At 47.0% G+C, this 20563-nt stretch overlaps 3 long non-coding RNA genes across 8 annotated transcripts; 1 reads left to right on the forward strand and 2 right to left on the reverse strand.

Moving 5' to 3' along the window:
• Positions 1 to 4954: 4954 nt before the first annotated feature.
• Positions 4955 to 6516, reverse strand: LOC111743455. Its single transcript, XR_002781719.1, has 2 exons — positions 5869 to 6516; positions 4955 to 5516 (listed from the first exon to the last, which is right to left on the reverse strand). It is a non-coding gene; the product is annotated as an uncharacterized LOC111743455 (long non-coding RNA).
• A 4447-nt stretch (positions 6517 to 10963) lies between these two features.
• On the reverse strand, positions 10964 to 16498 carry LOC111743453. Its single transcript, XR_002781717.1, has 2 exons — positions 15951 to 16498; positions 10964 to 12428 (listed from the first exon to the last, which is right to left on the reverse strand). It is a non-coding gene; the product is annotated as an uncharacterized LOC111743453 (long non-coding RNA).
• A 231-nt stretch (positions 16499 to 16729) lies between these two features.
• LOC105295841 lies at positions 16730 to 19166 on the forward strand. 6 transcript variants are annotated; one of them, XR_002781716.1, is made up of 5 exons: positions 16730 to 16807; positions 16902 to 16988; positions 17098 to 17235; positions 17848 to 17989; positions 18386 to 19166. It is a non-coding gene; the product is annotated as an uncharacterized LOC105295841 (long non-coding RNA). The 6 variants fall into 6 exon arrangements; XR_002781714.1 differs by having other exon boundaries at positions 16762 to 16970; XR_002781713.1 differs by lacking the exon at positions 16730 to 16807 and having other exon boundaries at positions 16814 to 16988.
• Positions 19167 to 20563: the final 1397 nt, after the last annotated feature.

A 20563-nucleotide genomic window follows, 5' to 3' on the forward strand; every position in this document is an offset into this window, starting at 1 on the left:
GTGAGGGGAAGGAGAGGGTGCCCTAAGAGGGCCCAAAATGGAATTAAGAGTCCAGCTTGGTGTCATCCTCTGGGTTTATGTGTATTAATTGATACATGCCAAAGCTGTGGGGTGAGTTTTGTTGAAATGAGAGCTTAGAGGAGAATTGTTTTTGAGCCCCAGTAGAGAGAAAGATGCAAGAGTGTCTATTTTTGATCTGGGGTAAGGCTGGGGGCAGCGGGTAAGACATGGGTGGCAATGGGTTTCTTAGTCCGTTTGGGCTGCTATAACCAAGTACCACAGACTGGGTGGCTTATAAATCATGGAAATTTATTTCTCACAGTTCTGCAGGCTGGAAGTTCAAGACTGGGGCGACAGCATGTTGGGTGTGGGCTGTCTTCGGGGCTGAAGACTTCTTGCTGTGTCCTCACATGGTGGAAGGGGTGAGGGAGCTCTGTGGGGTTTCCTTCATAAGGGCACTAACCACAATCATGAGGCTCCACCCTCATGACCTAATGACCTCTCAACAGCCTCACCTCCTAATGCCACCGCATTGGGCATTAGGATTCCAACATGTGAATTTGGAGGGGCACACAAACATTCAGGCCACAGCAATGGGTGACACAGATCTGATCATAAAATCATTCTGTGCAAGGACTGTGCTACCTTAGTGCACCCTGGGCTCAGGCTACCAATTGATAGCCCTTTGCACATAACTGTCACCTTCAATTAGCAAGCTCCCTTCTCCCTCAGATTTTAGTCAAGGCTTTCCTCAGGTGTAACCTCCTTCATGAAGCCTTTCTGGATCCCCTCAGGGGTGAACCTCCATGAACAACCCCACCCCCACATACCAGGCTCCATCATCTGAGAGACCAAGCACAGAGTCTGAGGACTCAAGCTTGGATTTCAACTAACAGTATGATTTTTGCAAAAGTTACTTCTTCTTTTTGGATGTCAGGATAAGAGTCCTTCCCAGACCTGCCTCTCAAGGTTGTTAGTTGTGAGGCTCAAATGGATAATAAGCACGGAAAAGCTTTGCCAGCTATGATGCCTTGGGCAATTGTCAAGTTTTATTATGACCCGACATATGTTCCGTGAGGGCTCAGGGACACACAGGTCTTGGCTGACCTTTGCATTCCTCAGAATACCGAGCTCAAAATAACTAACCTGCTCGAAATCCTGGGCATCTTGTTTGGTCCCCACGGCCTACAATCAACAAGTGCTAAGTCTTCCCTCTAGAGTCCAGAGCCCCAGAGGGCAATGAGCCCCAGCAGGCGAGCACCTGCGCACCTGGTGTGACGGGCTGAATGATGTCACCCAAAGTCATGTGTTGAAGTCCCAAGCCCTAGGACCTCAGAATGTGGCCTCATTTGGAAGCAGGGTCCTTGTAGATGTCACTAGTAAAGATGAGGTCACACTGGAGTCGCACGAACCCCTACTCCAATGCAACTGGTGTCCTTAGAAACAGGAAAAATTTGGACTCAAATATACACACAGGGAGAACACCATGTGACAAGGAAGGCAGAGATTGGGGTGATGCATCTACAAGCCAAGGAACACCAAAGATGGCCAGCAAAACACCAGCAGACGAGAGAAAAGCGTGAGGCAAATCCTCCCTCACACCCCCCGGAAGGAACCAATCCTGCCAACACCTCGATCTTGGGCATCCAGCCTCTAGAACTGTGAGACAATCAATTTCTGTTGTTTCTGCCACTCAATTAGTTTGTGGTACTTTGTTACACAGCCCTAGCTTTGTAATATACCTGCCCCAGGATTCGCCATATTTGCCAGATAAGAAACTAGTGGCTGGGAGAGGGGAACCCTGGGAAATACTTTTCCAGGCTGTTCTCTTAGGAGTATGAGCTTGCCGGAAGATCTGCCTACACAACCCCACGGGTCCATGGCTTGTATGTCTGTGTAGGGGATGGCGGGTATGTGTGTGTGTCGGTGTCTGTGTATATGATGGTGATGTGTGTGTGTATGTGTGTGTGTGCGTGTGTGTGTGTTTGAGGGAGTGTGAGTAGGATCAGAAGCAGAGAGGTGGGCCCTGTAGCCAGACCAAGCTCAGAGACAAAAGGCTTCTCCTCAAGCCACTTCTCTGCCACCTCATCTTCTACCTGGGGCCCATTAAACCAAACTAGTTTTATTTACCTTCCCATCAGCCCAGAGCAGAGAACTGAGGAGAGAGGAGAAGAAATATGAATCCTTCCTAAGTTTCTCTCGTTTCCTTTTCCTCTCCTCCTGCCTCTGGAATCCAGTGCCAAATGACAACCTTGAGAACCGAGGGGAGCTGACACTTTCTTAGCAAGCAGGTCAGTTCCACGCCATGGAGCAAAAAATAGACATCTGTCTTTTTCGTTGGTTTTGAAAATAAAGTTGGCAAGACAAGAATATGAAAAGAAAAAAGTAAAACCAGAAGATTATACAGACCCTTCCACTCTATGCCCCTTCCCCTCCCCCCATTAATAACTCCACATGTGAAGTCCTGTGTGGGATCCCCACCAGGCCCGTAGCGGAGGTCTGGAGATGAGAACAGGATTTACACAAAAACGAGGCGAGCACACGTTTGGGGATCTGAGTGGCACTAGCCACCGTGTCCTTTGACGTTGGAATCTGAGCCCAGCACAGACCCCACAGGTGAGGAAAAGGTGAAAAACCAGGCCTGGAGGGTGATTCTTGAACAGACAGCCAGGCTCTCCCCAGAAGTCCTAGGCAAGGGCCCGCGAAAATTATGCAGCCTCATGTGCCGAGCTGGGGCCGCTCATGCACCCGCATATTTTGGGCCTTCCCTCAGCTTATGGGATCTGTTTGCATAGAATGACCTGGTGCCTCTGGGCCAGGGACGACTTTGTTTTTGAAAACATCATTTCCTGTAATAACTGTGAAGAACTAAACACCAAAAATGGAATGCATCCAGGCGCCAGAAACACTCTGCTGCCACATTCCCCCATCCAAGATGATTGTCGTCAGACGTTACTGTCTCCTCCACCTCTCCCTGAGGCAGGCGCCCAGTCTCACATGTGCTTTGGGCCAGGCCTCCACTTCCGGCACGGATGGCGTTCTTCCAAGGACAGCCCACCAGGAAGGGCAGTGTGTGCTGTGGTCATCCAAGGCAACTGTGGGATGAAAATTCTGTCACGTGAGAGAGGGCTCCTAGGTATGTGTTCCCACCGGCTCCCTGACAGCGACCCAGGCGCCCTTCTCCTGGGGGGTTTATACTCACAGAAGAGGAGAGGAAACAGACAAGATCACACCACTAGACTGAGGGAGCTTTGACCCCGCTTTCTTCCTGTCACCCTAGAACGCCAAGTGTAAACAACGCGCTGACTTAGATAACTCCATCCAGTTTGTTGCGTACAAATGAGTTATTGTAGATTTCGTGTGAGATGTTATGGGTTCATGGTCATGTGTCTGAATATAAACTGGGATGCCTCTTCTTCACCCTTAAGAGACAATGGACTGTTCTTTGGGCATCAAAGAGCTTCAAGAGCCAGCTCGCAGCACACTGGGAGCGTAAGGGGGCGGAGCACAGAGGGGAGAAGGAGGGGTGCCTGGGACAAAAGCAAACCCAAAGGGACCAGCAGGCCCACTGCAGCCGAGTAGGGAGCTGCCAGGAGATGTGGATGAGGAGAGAACAGACCCCCCAGATTAACTCTTCAGCCAGCAGGGCCAGGCGAGAGGCAGCACAGAATAGGGACTCGATTCATATTGGGTCCAGGAACCACAGGGACTGTTCCTAAAGTGTCCAGAGCTGTCCTCTGCCACCATGACTGCCCCCAGAGGTTCCAGTCAACTGCGTCTCAGTGTCCTCACTGCCCAGGTCACTACAGTGGTTATGGAAGACCTGCCTGAATGAGTAGCCATGGCCCACAGGAAGAAGTCACTGAAGGGACCACAGTGGGTGACTTACTGGCTTCTCTCAGAGCCTCCAGCCACAGCCATAAAGACAAGAGAGCAAGCAGCGAGCTGGCTCAGGCTGCCCCAGTGTTGACTCAGGAGGGTTATTGCATTTAATAAACCAAGTGATCAAACATTACCCAGGAGATTGCTGGCGGGAATAAAAAATGGTGCAGCCACTATGAAAACCAGTTTGGCAGTTAAATGTAGAATCACCACGTGACCATGAATTCCACCGCTAGGTGTACACCCAAAAGAACTGAAAGGAAGTGTCCGAGCAAAAAATCTATACAGGAGAGTTCATAATAGCACTATTCACAAGAGCCAAAAGATGACAATGACCCCAAAGTCCATCAACGAATGGATAGGTAAACAAAAAATGACATGTCCATACAATGGAACATTTCGGCCATAAAAAAGAAAGAAATGCTGCTCTTTTTCGAGGCGGTCGACTGTTTCAGGTGAAGCTGAACATCTCTTTCCCAGCCACTGGCTGCCAGGAGCTCATTAAAATGGAGGGTGAACGAAAACTTCATACCTTTTATGAGAAGCGTATGGCCACAGAAGTTGCTGCCGATGCTCTGGGTGAAGAGCGGAAGGGTTATGTGGTTCAAATCAGTGGTGGAAATGACAAACGAGGTTTCCCCAAGAAGCAGGGTGTCTTGACTTGACCCACAGCCGCGACCACCTGCTACTGAGTAAGGGGCACATCTGTTCAGGGTTGCATTGTGGATGCCAATCTGAGTGTTCTCATCTTGGTCATTATGAAAAAAGGAGGGAAAGATATTCCTGGTCTCACTGATACTACTGTGCCTCGTCACCTGGGGCCCAAAAGAGTTAGCAGCCATCGCAAACTTTTCAATCTCTCTAAAGAAGATGATGTCCGCCAATAAGTTATGAGAAAGCCCCTAAACAAAGAAGCTAAGATTTTGTCAGAGTAACAAATAAATAACACCAGACATCAAAAAAAGAAGAAAAAAAGAAAAAAAAAAAGGAATGAAATGCTGACACATTCTACAACATTGTTGAACCTTGAAAAATTATGCTAAATGAAAGGAGACAGACACAAAAAGCCACATGTATTGTATAATTCCATTTACATGAAATGTCCAAAATAAGCAAATCTACAGTGACAGAAAACAGATTTGTGTTTGCCGGGAGTCGTGGAGGGGCGAAAATGGTGAGTTGCTGTTTGATGGGTATGAGGCTTCGGTTTGAGGCGATGAAAAGTTCTGGATCTAGAATTTACTTAATGCCACTGTATTGGACGCTGAAATGGTTAAAATGATAAACTTCATGCTGTGTGTATTTTACCACAACTGGGGAAAAAAAAAAAGTTATCTAGCAATTTTCTGAATTTACAAATCCAATTTCTCAAAAAGAAACTTGATCTACAACAATCAAAATTTACAGTTCCAAGCTTTGAGTCATTCTGTGATGTCGGATTCACCTCATGTGGAAACGTCACATTTTCAGGATTTGTGCTGGAGAGACTGATGCTGAAGTAAAGGGACGTCCTCATGGACCGCGTCCGAATTGCCATCCAGGGAACCCCTTAGCTGGCCGGGCACGAGTCCCCAAATGTCCCCTCATCCTCACATCTACAGTATGAGAGAGACAGGACTGCAGATCTTTCCTTCCTACAGAGCAAGAAGCCGAGACTCGTGGGGATGAGGGGCACTGATTTGTCGTAAGTCGCCCACCCTCGGCTCAATAAATGCAATTACCACCCTGGACAATGAGATCCCTTCAGGTGCCTCAAAGACCGAGAAGGTAAGTAATGAAATCCTGTATGTGAAATACCGTGAGCACTTAGGGAAAATAATTACGAAATGCAAGACAATTGGCATACAGCAATGCTTGATCTTTGTAGAATAAAGCTCTTTGCACTGAAATGACATAAAAATTCAAACATTTTCCATTTCCTCCAACCCCCGGTGAGGCTGCCGCTCTGGGGTTGGGACCCCTGGACCCTCACGCCACCACTCACACCTGCCTTGTGACCTTTGGCAAGCCACCTTTCCTCTCTGGGCCCCGGTTTCCTTTTTGATCCTGTAGAAGAACTAGGTTGGTGTCCCACAGGTCCCATCGTACTTGAACATTCTAGCAACTTTGAAAAGTTGTAGCTCATCCTTTCTTTAAAATGTTTGAGATTTTTAAGTTCATGTCAAACTGCTGTTTAATCAGACTTTTTAATTCTTCCATCAGCTGGCGATGCGATGCCAGGAGAAAAATGATTCTACCCAAGAGTAAAACCACAATGATTCATGACTTGTTAAACCTAAATTTAACAAGGGAGGGGAGGCGATACAGAAAAATAGGGAAGTTTACTGATTCTTGGAATGAGCTTCGACTCAAAACTGCTTTGTTCACAGTAACATCATTCATCGTGACGAGCTGCCGTATTTTTCATGAGAGTATAAGACGTGACTCCTCAGATATTCAGATGATCGTAGCATACTGGAGTCCCATCCTGTCAATAGAAAGGGAATAAACTCTACCTTCCGAGAGGCCAAGAGTGGGTCTCAAGAGAGGGCTACAGAGGGGGACACTGTTCTGGGAGCAGTTTCTGGGGTTGAGACATTAAGTGCCTGGTATCAGGAAGGTGGGTGCTGTGGGTGCCTCCCAGCCCTCCCCCACAAGCTCAGGCTGACTCACAGTCCACTGGGGTGAAACAGGAAGCAGAGCAGGCAGGCCCCAGGCACCACAGACTTAGACTGGGGAGAGGGCAGCGGGGAATTTCAGAGCTGGCTTAGAGGAAATTTACCGAATGGAACCTGGGAACTCCAAAGAGTTCATGTGCTTTCCCAGAGAAGGGCCTCAAGGCACTTAGGCCAAAAATAGATGAGAGAGAGAGAGAGAGAGAGAGAGAGTAGCAGGTTCTGGTAATTTATAAAGTCAATACTATGGCTCTCCTCAATTCAAATCCTCCACCTCCTCCCATGTTCTTCAGTGTCTGAGCACGTGTGGCAGAGGGTGGGGGAAGCCCCCCAGAGCTAATCGCATGCACCAAGCAGCTCAGTTGAGCACCTAAAAGGAAGGGAAAGTTAGGCCAACAAGTGTGGCCATCCCTAAAAAAAAAACAAAAACAAAAAAACAAACAAACAAAAATGTTGCTTTCTATCATCAAAGGGGTGGGGCTGTTATATTTACAGTCTACTCTGATCCTTGTGACCAGAATTTGTCCCCATGGAATATAGCGAGAGAATTACAAGTGAAAATGGAAGAAGTTATTTTCACGCATAATATTAAAAATTGGCCTAAGCAGCTTAGGTGCCCACCGCTGCCACCACCACCCACCGATCCTGCCTCATGACTCTTGTACAGATGTGGCCTCAGTTTTCAAGAACCTCAGAAGATGAAGAATCACTCTGGCCCTCTGAGAGCCCCTGAGCACTTTCGGACAACGTGCGAGAATGGCATTGGTTGTCTGAGGACGTGGTGATGACGGGCAGGAGGCAACTTATGTTGATGGCAAAATGAGGTAATTTCACACAGTTCTGCAGATTAGGGCTGGGGGGCTGTCTTTGAATGTGATTTAGGGTTACCAAGGCAGGAGAGGAAGACCAGGGCACGTCACCGTGTAACGGTGGATAGGCCATGGGCATCTGGGCAGGTGCAGAAATAAATAGACTGGGCTACATTCAAAAACAAGCAGACATACAAATAAAATGACACTGTGAGTGAGAACCAACAGTCAAAAGAGAAACAAACATTTCAGATTTTGGGATTACTAGTGACAAACTGTAACAATTCTGACTACTATGTTCAAAGAAATAACAAGTTTGAAAAATTTAGCAAAGAATTAGAAACTATAAAAAAGATCACAGTTGATATACAAAAAAGAACTCGAAAGAAACTAACTTCCAGATGTGAAAAACACATTAGCTAAAATTAAGGACCCAGTAGATGGTTTTAACCACACTTTAAACACAGCTGAAGAGAAAATTTGTGTACCAAAACTAAAGTAGAAGGAACTATCAAGATTAAAAAGAAGAGAGGGAAAAAAATATATACAATGAGTAAACCTAATATACACTTAATCGAAGTAGCAGAAGGTGTTAGAAAGACAGTAAGTCACAGAAAAGAAAAATTTGAGTATAAATGATGGATAATTATCTAGAACTGATGAAGGACACTCATCCATGGAATCAAGGCAACCAGTGAACCCCAAACAGGACAATAAAAAAGAAATCCTTATTTTTAGAAAGAGAAAGAAAGAAGAGAGAGAGAGAGAGAGAGAGAGAGAACGAGAGAGAGACAGAGACAGAGAGAGACAAAGAGACAGACAGACAGACAGACAGACAGACAGACAGAAATGAGAGGGAGGAAGGAGGGGAGATTGAGAAAAAAGCATCCTGAGAATAAAGAGATTTCTTTTAGAGAAGCCACAAATACAGTCAGCCGACTTCTCAAAAGCCACAATGAAGGCCAGAAGATTGTATAATGATGTCTTTAATTTACCAAAAGAAAAACCTAGATCTTCTACCAATGAAAAATATCCTTCAATACAGACATTTGGGGGGGGGGAAAATTCAACCAGTAGATCAGTATCTAAAAGGAAAATAATCCCAGATGGAAGGCGAGAAGAGCAAGAAAGAACGAGATTTAAGAAAGATAAATATCTTCATGTGAAAAGTGACTAAATTTTCATCAGCGTGTTTGGAGCTGCCTAAGCTTAGGCTCCATGGCAGATGGGAAATGGATTTTGAGGAGCCTTGGGCCAGCCTCAAAGAGACAGGCAAGCAGCTGAGGCTGGGCCAATGAGGCCCACGTGGCAACTGGTCACCAGAGGCATTCTTTATCCAGTAGGACAGAGAAAGCAAACTGGTTTTCTAAATATGAGCCAGAAATGAAAGGTCACAAGGACATTTACAATTATAAGCATTGGTTTGCAACAAATCTGATTCTCTTATGACGCTATCCAGTGTCCCCAGGGTGAGAAAGCTCAGGGATTATTCATTCAACATTGGTTAGTAATCACCTGGGCTCCCTAGGAATCAATGAATAAAACTACACCCAGAGCGGGGGAAAATAATCTGTAAGGTAATGCACGTGGGAGAGGGCACTGGCTTGGAGCAGGGTGGTGACGGTGCACGTGGAGGAGAGTGGATACTCATATTCCGCAGGGAAAAGCTCGGCTACGAGCGGATTGAATAGGAAGTCTGGGGCAGGGAGATCAAGGATTACTCAAAAAGATCGAACCTGAAAGATTTGGAGTGCCTTTTACTCAGATAAGAAAGACACAGAGCCCTTTAAAATGTTTTGGACAGGAGTGAGTAGCATGTAGATTCCAGAGTTCCATTTTAGACTTTTAAATCGGTTATGCCTGGGAGGCTTCCAAGTGGAGACACCGCACCTATAATTGGAGCCCAGAAATGGGGTTTAGGCTACAGACACTTTGAACGACATGGGGGTTGGGAGTGCTGACCCCTGCACAGTCAAAAATCCTCATTTAACTTTTAACTCCTCCAAAACTGAACTACTAACAGCCTGCTGTTGACCAGAAGCCTTGCCAATAACGTACACAGTCGATTAACACGTATTTTGTATGTTATATACTGTATTCTTAATACAAAGTAAGGTAGAGAAAATGAAATGTTATTAAGAAAATTATAAAGGAAAGTACATTTACCCTGTTTATTGAAAAAGAGCCTGCAGATAAGTGGACCCGTGCGGATCAAAACCATCTTGTTTGAGAGTCAGCTGTGTTAGCGCATTGCATATGGTATTTAAAGACACTGGTCTGGATGAGAGAATCTACCAAAAAGTGTGTAATTTTAAAATATGGGTAATTATAAAAAAGAAAATAAAAATAATTCATAATCTATCAACAGAGATCATTTATAACACGATGTTTAGGCTTTCTAGAATTTTAATTTCAATTAGAATTTTAATATAATATAGAGATAGAGATAGCGATAGCGATAGATATCAGATGGCATGATAATAGTAATGAAATGAGAAATAATGGTCTTACCCACAATTTCCTTGTACTCTCGGCCCTCTCTTCATTCCTCCCAACTTAAGAGGTAGCAGTTGAGGCATTCGATGCCCACTGCCTCGGCAAAAGAAAGTGATAACAGAATATCTTCTAGTTTTTGAGATTCCAAGGCACGTGAAAAGGACCGAAATCATCCATAGAGAATAGATTTAGAACACCCGGTTAACGAGTCTCCCAGTCTAAGTAAAGTTCCCTCGGAATGGGAGGAGAAAGAGGACCAAAGGGAAGCGATGGGCCTTCGATGCCAGCAGGTGAGAATGAGAAAGGCTCTACACCCCACCCCAGGCCAACTGCCAGACAAACCCCCTTTCCGAATCTGATAGCAGGGGCATCCTGGGCCTCTTTGCCGGGGTAGCACCTAATAAGGGGTGCCCAGATCCCAGAGGGGGAAATGCTGCCAGGGGAAGGGGCCTTGGCCCCCACTGTGGGGCGGAAGCAGTAACAGGGTCCTGTGCATCTGAGTGTGGACAGGAAGCACAGAATTGATGGACTGCACAGAGCTTCCAGTAGGGGACAGATCCTTGGCAAACTGTGTGGACCAATGACCAAGGTCATCAGCGAGAACTGGGCAGACCCCTCCACATATCTTGGCACTTTAAAACTCCCTGGACGGTATATATAACCCCAGGGAAACCATGGGAACCCTAAAATGACATGGAAAGTGGGGGCTCAAAGTAAGAGTTATAATCAGCTAGAATAAAGAAAGTTATACCTTCTGCGATATATAAATAAATAAACGATCGGAGATGGGCTTTACAGAGAGGCGGGAGATCCCGCAAGAGCAGATACTGGCCAGAGTGGAATAAATCTCACCCATCGCTATTCATAGCACAGCATGTGTCTCCCAAGGTGATGGGGTTTGGGAAACGAGGAAGGGAGGGAGAGGAGGGGGCAGAGACAGAGGCTGATGAAGTGCCCACCCTAGTGCCTGGGACGCAGACTACCGCTAAGCTTGGAGAGAGGGCCAGCAGCCCGCCTCGCTCACCACTGGCACACCGCCTCGCTCAAGATTAAGCATCCAATAAACGCTGCGGAATGACTAAACCATAGGAACGCAGAAAACACTTGTCGAATAAACACATATTACATATTCGATATATACGGTTTATTAAAGCAATACAATATGATTGGGGAACAAAATAGAAGGAAAAAATTTTAATTTATCTACATCCTGCTATTTCATAAAATGAAAGCGCTGAATTTTTTTTTGGTGTTCCTGTCCTGTTATTGTACTGAATAAAGGTGGAATCAGAACATCTAGCCAGCCGTTTTCCTGAGAAAGGTTTCCTTCTCTTGCAATAAGTGTTGGCCATTGTAGGCATTAGCCTCTTACAGACAGAGTCTCACGCTGATGTCCCCACTGTCGCTAGTGAAGGGCTAGGTCTGGCGCTTTCCATCAGTACCTGTGCAGAGGGACCACAGACCCGCGTGCCAGTGGTCCTGAGGGAAGAGGCAGGCTGTGGGGAACTTGCCTCAGCCTGAGCCACAGACGGACCCTGTTCCGGTCCTGACGCTGCCAGCACCATCCCTCCGTCAGCAGTCCAGGTTCCTGTTCCCCATCTGAGCAGATGATCTTGGAGATGCCTTTCAGCTTAAATGTTTGATGACTGAGCTTCTTCGATCGAAGTAGCTGATTGTCACGAGGGATTCATTCCAAATGCACGCGTCAGCACAGAAGCCGATGCCCGAAGAAGTCCTGGATCTCCCCAGAACAGGAAACCCAGGCATCGGTAAAGTCTACCTGCCTGGCCAATAAGCCCGGCATTTGCTTACAGTCCCTACTCCCTGGACCTTCCAAAAGAGAGGAGAAACTCCAGGCGGGAGACCAGAGGGCGAGAGGTAAGGAGACACCAGTGCGTCCCCCGCCCTGCGCTCCAGCAGCAGCGCCTCCGCCCCAGCAGCAGCGCCTCCGCCAGCGGCTGGATCTCTTTCGTGGATTCAGTTTCCAGGGATGACCCCAGGCTCCGGTAGCTCTACCTCCTCCCTTCATCCCTGCAGCCAACAGGTGGTCATGGCGTCTGTTGGTTAATCTCTGAGTTTCTTGTTCCCTGTTTGGCCTCTAAGTTTTCATGCCAATTCCTTGCACCATATTCCCTGTTTTAAACACGTAGAGGGCTTTCTGTTTCCCCAACCGAACCCCGACTAAACACAAGGGCTATGCGGCTAGCGGACAATGCAGGCCCAACACAGCCGCTCTCCCCACACCTCCCCTCCGGACAGGTGAGTGGGTACTTGTGGGAGGCGCCACCTACAGTGACCAACTCGTCCCAGTTTGCCAGGACATACCCAGTTTTAGAACTGAAAATCCCACAGCCCAGGAAACCAGCACCCCAGTCCTGGGCAACTAGAGTGGCTGGTCACCCTGTACCTCAACAGGATGGCTCTGCGGAACGTGAAAAACTGTCTTCAGGATGAACAAATCCGTAAGAGAGAGGGTCAGGAGCAGGCAGGTTCCTGGTCCTCGTGTCACGAACAGAGCCGTGGACTCGGGCTGGCCACATGTGCTGCGCCACACTGAGAAGTCGTTCGAGCTCTCCGGGCTGGGACCCTGTGGAGAGCAGGAGAAGACCTCTGCTGTGACATCTCATCCGCCCCCCGAGTTGCTGGGAGTCAAAGGAGGGGCGTCCGCCAGATCGCCTGGAAAGCCAGGAGAGCCAGCCCTGCGGAGGCCGCGTGGGATCACGGCCTCAGATTTCTCGCTTACAGGGGCCAAACGAGGGTCGGTCAGACTCAGGTGATTCAACAAATGAACGTGTCAGGCTCCTGCGATGTGAATTCACAGACGCACGGAGCAGGAGCTCAGGGACGATTCTTCATCTCGTTACTGGCCTTTGGGGGCCCGTTGCGTTCCTTGGGAAAGTCCCTCTCCGGGCCACGCCCAAGTCTTGGCCTCTCCTACCAGGAGCCACCTCAGAGGCCGTGGGCCTGTGACCCCCTCCTCCTGGCTGCTCCCATGGACTTCCCACCACACCTCCACCTCTAGGCCCTGGCCACTCTCCCCGCAGAGGCCAGAGCGAGGATGGCTGCACGCAGTGGCCCCAACCCCTGCCCCTAGGATGTTGGGGCATCTCGTCACTTCCTAGGAAAATAAAACTTTGTGGGGGAAAAGGGATTAAGTACAGCTAAATAGCCTGTTAAGCACATGACCACGCTGCCTCTTGAAAACAAGGGACTTTTGTGTGTCTTCTCTTCCTCTGTAACATCATGACTGCCTTGCGAAGGTCTCGCCCAAGGAAAAGGAAGAAGGCATTTGCCGCTGTGCCCCCAAATGCATTCCAACTCTCGATAGGTTCTTGAAAATTGCAACCGGAAATGAAACGACGTACAACGAAACCAATTTTACCATAGGCTGATCGACATAAGCAAGAGTCAATTTCCTACGGCATCTTTCGGGTCACAGAAACGTCACCAAACTTCTAAATAAGGACCCGAAACGCTTCTAATATTAAACATCGAAATGAATATGAGCTAGACATACATTTAAGAAAGGTGAATTAAAACCCATCTCAGGGTCTTGGCTGGCGGGAGTCTTTCCTGGCCATGCAAGGCAGCACTCACCCTGGACAGAGCACCCTTCCATCACCAGGCCACCAGCACCCAAGCTCAGTCACACTGGGGCAAAGGAGACACTCGTTTCACCTCACGTGCACATCTTTGGGACGTGGGAGGATACCAGAGTCCCTGGAGAAAACCCACACCGCCTGAGGAGAAGGTGCAGACCCCACTCAGGTAGTGGCCCGGGCTGGGAATCAATTCTTTTGCTCGCCAACGTTACAACAGAACAACATTGAACATAACGATGTTATTCAAGGGCCTGCTATACAGGAGAATAAATGTGTATTGTTTTAAGCCAACAAGTCTGTAGTAATATATTACAGCAGCAATAGGGAACTAGTAAAATGAGTCAACAGAGAGTGTTGCTCTGATTTGCCTCCAGCCACCCAGCAAATAAATGAAAGTGGAAGTCATACCCTGGCCTTTTGATTCTAAGCCTCACATTCCTTCTGGCGAGCTATGCTGCTTCTGAGACTGCAGTAGTTCAGGATGTAATCATTGGGAAACAGACAAAATGGGTAAACGTGCGTGCGTGTGCGTGCGTGTGTGTGTGTGTGTGTGTCTGTGTGTCTGTGTGTGTGTGATTAGCAAGAAGAAAGAGAAGTGTGAGAAAGAGAATGTATCATCGAATTGTATTCGTTCCTCAAACGACCCAATGAAAAATTGAGAAGCAGCAAATAAAAACTCAACTAGGACTGTAATGTTAAAAGGATCCCAGCAAACTCAGTGATGACCCTGTTGCCCCCATGTGCTCACTTACGCAAAGGTCCCATCTTGTAAGCCCTACTAGTTAACAGGGCATGAGTGGGAGGGCCACAACCCAGGGCTCCGAGTCAGTGTGCACCTCGCCTGAAGGACACTTGAAGGTGAGCCCATCATCAGTGGGTGTCGAGCCCTTCCTTGAGACCTCATTCGCGTGGAACAGGCTGGATTTTCTCTTTCATTCCTAGCACCCCCCCAAAAAACCCTAGAATGGTAGGGTAGGAAGCTACCTCGCTTTACTTCACGAGGGATCTGAGGCCCAGAGAGATTAAGAAATAGCTCATATGTTACTCATTCCAAAATCCGATGAGTCATCATTACTCGAAGGGGTAAGGGAAGCTTCTCTTACTTTTTTAAAGCTCTCAGTGCAAGAAATATGTCTCTGTTTCTTTATCATCTTCTGAGACAGTAATTTACCATGAAAGCCTGTCTGTCACTGAACTATTCAAGGTTTATACCCTACTCCCTTTGATACAAAACTTTTGACCTCCCCTAGCTTTAATAATCTATGTTATATAAAACCGCATGTCTGATTAGATGCATACTGCTTAGACACGGTGCCACAGTATTATCTGAGAGCTCGCAGCTCCATTTCCTGCCCTGGGTTGAAGAGAGAAAAATAAAAGCCAAAGACCGCCAGACAGAAGATGACAGCATGCCAGGGCTTAGTATTATAGGGGTTTCGTTTCTGCTTTTGGCACATCTAACACGTTAGGCAAACAAAGCACGTAACAAACTCTGGGAAATATAAGTTGGAAGGCTCCCTCTAGTTGATTAAACTCCCTCATTCCTTCCCAAGCCTTCCCCCCAAACTCTAAACTCTCCTTATCAGCTCTTATATGGACAACAGAAGGAAACGGGCATTTTCTGAGCCCTTGGTCCCACTCCCACCTCAGCATGTCAGGGTTCCTGTTTCTTGAACTCGCTCCCCACCCCTGGTTTAAAAGCCACCAACACCTTCATTGTTGCCAGGAATTTTCTCCAGGTGGAACTTCACTCTGCTTGTTTTCATTAAAGGATTGGGAGTGGGGGCAGGGGAGCCATCTGCAGCCCACCTTGGGGTCCCAGTGTGGAATCAAACCAGATTTTTGATGGTCCTAGTAGACATCCTCCACAACAGGGCTCCCCAACCCCCGGGCAGTAGACCGGTACCGGTCCATGGCCTGTCAGGAATGGGGCTGCACACCAGGAGGTGAGCGGTGGACAAAGGAATGAAGCTTCATCTGTATCTGCAGCCGCTCCCCAGGACCAGCATCACCACCTCAGCTCCGGCTCAGATCACTAGGAGCTAGATTCTCATAACAACAGCAGTCCCTGGTGCCACAAAGGTTGGAGACCGCCGCTCCACGAGACAGGGCCCTTCCAATACCATGGCACTGCTCTGCTCACCGAGCCACAGTGACAAAAGGTACTGGTGAGATCCTTGTTCAGGCCTTGGGCCTCTCACTGGGCAAGTCCTCACAGATGCCAGCCACATGCCAGACAAGAAGGCAGGCGTTTAAATAGTAGGGCAGAGGAAACTTGGAGCCATCCGTAAACTCTGCTTCCCTGAACCAGGGGACTTCACCGGGGGAAACAAGCTTATTTCATCAATGACATCTACTGGCAGAGAACTCCGAGGCCAGGGAAACAGTGCAAGTCCCCGCAGGCCAGGGAAATGCCCAGGTACTTCAGCACGCCCCACGCTTCTCTCCCAAGTCGACAGTTTGGCGGTGTTAGACATTATCTTCTAGAACTACTTCTACATCCTTACCTTTCTGTTTTGAGTTATTCTCCTGGGAACCTCATCACATTTTGATGAACGAAAAGTACATGGTCTTAAATCCAGCTGAACGCAGAGATTCCCAGGTTTGCTTTGAGGAATCCACTGGACCCATGGTAACTTGTTCAAAATTCAGCAGCTACGCTATTTGGTTCAATTCAACAAATAGTTACTGAGCAGTGCTGTGGCCAGGCTCTGCCAAACGGGAAGACTCCTGGGTGTCTCTCACCTCACGGAGCTCTTAGTCTAGTTCGGGGGACAATTTAAATAGGGAATCACAAGTGTGATGAGCTTTATGGCATGCACTATAAATAGCAAGTAAATTAGAGCTAACCTAGGCCAGCTGCTGCTGCTGCTGTTTCTGCCATGCAGCAAAATGAAGCCAGAAAGAGAACCAAGTAAAATGCAGGAAATGTGCCTGAAAAAAAAAATAATGATAGCCTGGTGGCCACACACAATGGTGACCGAGTTTTTTCCCAAGTTCCAATGAAGCATCCATTCATTTTCATTTTGTGAAGTTGAAGCAGTAATAGCTGGGTATACAAAGAATTTCCTGTAGATTAATATGAAGCTGGATGGAGTTGATAGACTTCAGGAGGCGATTTGGGCTATTAATCCAAGCCAGTCATTCATTAACCCTCAGGAAGTTTTCTGTGCCAAAGTCATTATTATTATTATAAACTAAGCTCCAAACCCCAAATGGGTGTATGGCTACTTTTCTCTCCAGGATGCTCAATGTGTGAGTCAGCCAGGGAGCCTGAATCATTTCCTAAATTCTGGTTCGTGAGGAGTTTGGCTTTGTAAATGCGTCGCTCCCGCGGGAATCCGGCAAAGAGCCCTTTTGAAAAGTAACTCTCACTCTGACCCTTCTTTTTGTGAGATCCTCAGTGGCTATGGGAGACTGCTCGCTGTCATCCAATTTCTGTTCTTCCATCCTTCTAGAGTATAACATTTTAGCAGGCGGCATGGACATCTGGCTAAAGACTACATTCCCAGCCTGCCTTGCAGTAGGTGTGGTCACGTGACTAGGTAACGTTAGCAGAAGTGATGGGGGTCCCATCTTGATTTTGCCCTCAAAGGATTGGACGTATAATCCTTTCCCCACCCTTAGTCTCTTACTCCTTTTCATTGCTGAAAGGAGATGACAAGAACTGGACAGTCTCCTTGGGCGCAGAGATGGCAAACACATGCTGAGGATACGGAGCTGAACCGACAGGCCTGAACCGACAGATGACCTCTGGACTGTCACGTAGGAAAGAGATCAACTTCTGTCTTGGTAAGTCATTGTGCCTTGGAATCTCTTTGTTACAGCAGCTAAGCCTATACTTCTACAAATACAGCGACGGCCAAGCGAGCCCTGTGGCCCCAGTTCAGGCCCCTTCCCACAGTCTAAATCATAGTCTGATATACTGGGGTGGTAGCTTTTATCCTGAGGATGTATCATGTGAGGCACATACTAGGTAATGAGTGATTTTTATACATGATCACATTCAATTCTCCCAGTAGCCCTATGTGCTTGGTATCACTTCTGTCTCATTTTAAAGATGAAGAAACTGAGGCATGAATACATCAAGAAACTTGCTCAAGATCCCACAGGCCAGTAGGTTGTGGGGTAAGGATTCAAACCCAGGCAGTGTAAATCCGCCTTTGCCCTATGCTGCCTCTAACCAGTAAGATGATGTGTTCACCTAAACGTTTCCTTTGGGGTCCAGGTAAATAGGTACCCCGGGTTAAGCAAGCGCAGAAAATAGTTGAACATTTGCTCCATGTGTGTGTAACGCACAATGTGGTTTCTAAAGGGACGATAAATCAGTCAACCCCAAAATCTCTAGCCAGTGATTCAGTCATTCAGCAGCTCCACGTTGATTCTATTTCTTTTGTGTTCCAGGCATTGAATCTGACACTGGGGACTTACAAACAGGGAACACGTGGCCCTGGGTCTCAAGGTACCTGCAGTCCAATGGAAAAGAAAAAGACTTGGGTGGACTATTTCTGTATAATGAATGTGGCACTTGATTTTAAAAGGGTATGTAGAATGTCACGGTAGGCTGTCATATTTTGCTTTTCCAAGGCTCCTGGAGGGGTAAAGAATTACCCAGTTGGTCCTTGAAGGAAAAGGTAAATAAGAGAACGTCTGCTGAATAAGGAACATAGTCAACAATGTTGTAACATGCACGGTGTCAGGTGGGTGCCAGACTTACCGGAGAATCACTTTGTAAGTTACATATATGTCTAACCACTAAGCTCCACACCTGAAATGAGTACAATATTGATGTCAACTCTAACTGAAAAATAAAAAGCAATTTTTTAAAGGGCCTGATTTTAAGAACATCTGTCCACCCTCTGTGCTATTTCGTAATACCTATTATCTAATTTTTATCCTAAAACTAAGAGGGATGCAATTTTATCTTCACTTTGCAGGTGAGGGAAGTCAGGCCAACAGACGCTAAGCCATGTTCCCAAGACCCTGTACTCCGCAGCAGACGCAGGATTCAAATTTAGGATTGTCTGACTCCAGAGCCTGCCTTTTACCAACTGATCCCAAAATAAGAAATGAGTTGATCTTCAGAGTGGGGGTTTTTTCTTCCCTCAGGTCTTTTGCCTGGAACACAAACCACCTGGAATCTGGAAACAGCTAAGAGAAAGAGCTTATAAAACACTCTTTATAAAACTGTGCATTGTGTCAGTCTCAGAGACAGAATGCCTCCTGTTAACAATATGGAAAAAGAAGCCAAGATTATGCTGAAAGCTGTTTCCTTTCCCCGTTCCTTTGGGGAGCTACTTCTCCCCCAAGACAATGTAGGTCGAGGGGCTGGGTCACAGTGCTTTGCCTCTTGAGGAGGTGGTGACATGGCCAGTCACGGTACCCTCTCCCTCCCGCCCACCTGAGGAGGAGCACGTGATCAAGCATAGCCGTCCAGCTCATCTACGATTTCACATGTCCCGGCTGGGGGAAAGAGAAGCTCCCTCTGCCCCGCTGGGCATCAAGCCATGGAGGCCGGGGCTGAGGCTGGGCATTCTCCTGGCGGGAGAGCATAGTCTTCAGCCCGACAGGAACCGATGATGCCCAAGAGAGCCAAGCTACAATGACAGAGGAGAGGTGGAGAGATTCAGACCTCATCCGTCCCTGAGCCCACTCCATCTGCCTCTTCTAACGATAGAAGCAATAAACAAACAAACAAACAAATAAAACCTCCTTTATCCTAAGTAGGGTTGAGTTCAGTTTCCTCTACTCGCCAGCTAATTCAGTAGGGAAGATAAGTCTGACTACAAAAAGCAAGCTCACAGTATAATCTCAATGCTTATATTTCTTATATTTATTTCTTATTTCGTATGTTATATTCATATGTTATATATCTATTATTACTTGCATTTGTTTTATAGATATGATATATGTTGTATGTACATTATGATTTATTATATTACATATTATATTCTTATATATATTTCTTATATTTGTAATTTCAATTCTTAGAGTTTAATAATTTCTGAGACTCACAGGCACACCCCATTTTCAAGTGAAACCACAAAGACAAATGTCAACGTCAAATACTTAGAACTGCCATCTTTTCATCTGGCTCCTATAGCATTGTTTGTTTGGTTTTTTTGCATAATTTGTAACTCAGGGCTGGTCCCCATTCATAGCTTTTAAGTGCCAGAGGATGCAGACGGCAACCTCTGACTGAATCACCAGCCCCACCCCGCCAGTGCCTCATCCTATGATTAGCTACTTTCATTTTCTCTTCTTTCCTGTAAAAGGTATTACTCAAATGATTTCCCTAAGATTTCAGAGCTTTCTAGATCTGTGCCGAAAGGTGGGACTATTTTTCCATGCTACATCTGCGGCCTGGCCTGATGGGTAAACAGATTTGGTGAGAGCGACATGGGGTGATTTTGGGGCCTCATCCCAGGGCCTCCAGCCTTGCTTCCTGAGGCCCTTCTCTGTGGAGCACTGCCTGTCAGTCCTCAGTTAGGGATGACTCAAAAACATAGATTAATCCACAATAAGACATAAAGGACATAGAGCACAGGTTGGCAGAGGCCGAGTCTGGGAAGGGTAGCCCATGAATGGGGAGCAACTCTGAAGGAGGAGGCCGAGGGTACCGGGGACACCCTGTAACGCAGCTGGGGGGCAGCATGGCACGGCCCGCTAAGGCCTTCGCCAGCCCAAGACTAGGTGATTACTTAACTTTTCAGTCTCCTCATCTGAAAATGGGAACTATCATACTTACATCACAGGATGACGTGATTCTTAAAATACCACAAGTCTATGGAGTGTGAGTATAATACAACGGGGCTCACAATCAATGTGCAAAAATCTTAATCCCAGTCTCTTCAAATAAATATTTGTGGAATGACGCAGGGAATGAATGAATGAATGAATGAATGAATGAATCGGAATGAATGATCAGCTCTCCCTCCAGGCAGTCGATTAATCGGCAACCATTAATATCGCGTCTGCTTTGCCAGCTCCACATTCAGCATCCAACGAGTTATTCGTTGAGTGCCTACGATGTGCCTGGCAGTCATTAAGGATTTTAAACAGCGACAGCAGATCATGAAACCAAGCATAGGGCCCTCCGAGCACAAGGTCCAGTGCAACT

Source organism: Pteropus vampyrus, unplaced genomic scaffold (assembly GCF_000151845.1).
Source record: "Pteropus vampyrus isolate Shadow unplaced genomic scaffold, Pvam_2.0 Scaffold114, whole genome shotgun sequence".
Lineage (NCBI taxonomy): Eukaryota > Metazoa > Chordata > Mammalia > Chiroptera > Pteropodidae > Pteropus > Pteropus vampyrus.